Source organism: Rutidosis leptorrhynchoides, chromosome 3 (assembly GCF_046630445.1).
Source record: "Rutidosis leptorrhynchoides isolate AG116_Rl617_1_P2 chromosome 3, CSIRO_AGI_Rlap_v1, whole genome shotgun sequence".
NCBI classification, from domain to species: domain Eukaryota; kingdom Viridiplantae; phylum Streptophyta; class Magnoliopsida; order Asterales; family Asteraceae; genus Rutidosis; species Rutidosis leptorrhynchoides.
In genome coordinates this window covers 73,549,803-73,552,283 of record NC_092335.1, presented here as the reverse complement: position 1 = coordinate 73,552,283, position 2,481 = coordinate 73,549,803, and positions in this window count along the sequence as shown.

The following is a 2,481-nucleotide window of genomic DNA, read 5'->3' as shown; positions in this document are numbered from 1 at the left end:
AATGTATAATGTATAATATAATAGTAGTAAATCTTATTATATGTGGATAAAAATTGCAAAAATAACAAATATCTAATATATAAGTAATTAAATTAAATTGAACAGTAAAAGAAAAATAAAATTATATAATTAACTCGCCAGCTCGAATTTATTAAAATATCATAGTGGACCGAGCAACAGTACTATGGTAGGGGGACCAAGCATCGATTCGAGGAATGAACCCGAAGGAGCACTCGAAGAACCACTCAACTCACTACCAAAGTGTTCATCTTGTAAAACAAAGGAGGCATCCGTAAAGCAAAAATTTTTAGTTGATATGCATGTGAATGATTATAAATTACTTATTAAATAATGCGTATGATTCTAACTAGGAAGATGTTGACCGCGCGTTGCGGCGGTAGAGTTTTGTCATTTTTGGGGTTGATCGATGCGAGATATGTGGACAGTTATATATAATATGCACATATTATATAGTAGGAGTACAGAGATTCTTAGATTATCTTGTTACAATAGACAAAACGGTTACAACATGTAGCTACATATAGCTATCTACAAAAGTTACTCAACTATCTTACTAATTTAGACATAGTTACACACAACTTGAAATTTAGTCATTCTTTTTCTTTGTTGTGTTTTTCTTCTACATCCTGGAATAATGATCTTTTTGTTGAGGTGTTTGGTTGGTGTTCACTTTGTTTGTTTGGAGTTGGTGGAATAGGTGTTTGAGTGGTGGTGGTTTGTTCATTTTCAGGTTGAGTGGTTGTTGAGTGGTGGTTGGTGGGTTTTGGTCAATTTTTTCGGTGTTTTTTGGGTTTGGTGTTTCGGGAGGTATTATGCGGTGGAGGATGAATTCTGGAACTCCGTAATCGTTGTCGCTGAATTTGAATTGTAAGGTGTGTTTAGTATATAAGGTTAATTCTATTTTCTTTTTTTTCTTTTTTCTTTTTTTGGATTAAAGGTAGTTATGAGCCCATCAATCAGGTATGCTGAAAGGCTCAATTAGTAAGAAATCAAATTTTGAGCCCATTACCCAAGAGCCCATTAATCAGGTATACTGAAAGGCCCAATTCGTTAGAAATCAAATTAGGGTTGATTTGATCGTAGACGACACGACAAAATCATACAAATATTAGTAGTTCGCAGGTCGGCGTTTGTGTAGTTTAGGGTTTATTGTTACCGGCTTGATCATCCAATTAGTTTGTTTGTTAAAGCTGCAGCAATTAATCATGTTAAAGCTCGTTGCTTGTTCGCGTGTTCTAAAACATGCGGTGACCTGCAGATCTGTTATCCCGTTCTTTCCACAATCAATTGTGACGTCTGATCAGTTTATAAAGACAACAAGTTTTCGCCTTTATTCAACTGATTCCGTTGAGCCCCCAAAACGCCATGATTTTGGTACGAAACCCCCTTCTTCTTATTCTTCTTCTGCAGGTAATTTATATAAATTGTTAAGTATCTTTAAAAAAGTTTGGTAATTTCTTGTTACTGACGCTTAATTTTGTAACAATATTTTTTTTTTTACTTACTTAGATCTGTATGATCGATTCTTTCAAAGACTAAGGCGATCCTCATAGAGGATGAGGATGCGGATTTTTCCTCCACGTAATGTAAAGGTGGTTACACCAATCAGTATACAGGTAGATGCTGACGCCCTCTACTTTATCATTCCTTTGTATAAAGTGGTGCCGGAGGACGTGAAGGTGTCTGTTGATCACGGCACTATCTTCATCGAAGGCAAGATGAGGGGCATTATGTCCCAATTTATTGATAAGTATATTTGCTGGATTGATTTGCCAGATATCGACTCACCAGATAAGATATATAATACCAGTGATATTAAAGGTGTGTTTGATCCCCATCAAGCAGTCAAGTTAATTATTCCCAAGCTGAAGACGGTGTATAATGTTAATTTAAAAACTGTTGATAAGATGATCTCTTCGGAATAAGTGGTTTATCTGAATTGTGGTGTTGCTTAATTGTATTTCTGTTGATGTTGTTTCTGTTTTGGGTTAGGATTATACCTTGCCCAATTGTATTTTGATCTCTGTTATTAGCCACTAATCTTGCTCATCTTTTACTTGCAGTCATTACCTTTTAGCAAACAAGAAGAATTTTTAGCAATTTTTTATGTCTTGAAACTTGGTGGCTCATACTTACTATCACATAAGTTTAAACTAGATGGCACACACATCTAACATGTTAGATGGATGCAAAAACAAGAAGCTTCACACATGGTAAAAACTAGAATCAATTACATTGGTCAAATTTGAACACAAAGACATAAAAACAACGAAAAATAATCAATTTATATGGAGCTGAAGATGATAACATCCCAATTATTAATTATTACATGATAAAGTTAGAGTCTTGAAAGCTTTAAAACTTAATGAAGGCTTGCTACTATTATTAGAAGATAAGAAATGGGTATGTGATGATAAATGTTATTTAGGGTTTTCGAGATCTGAATTAGTACCAACGTCG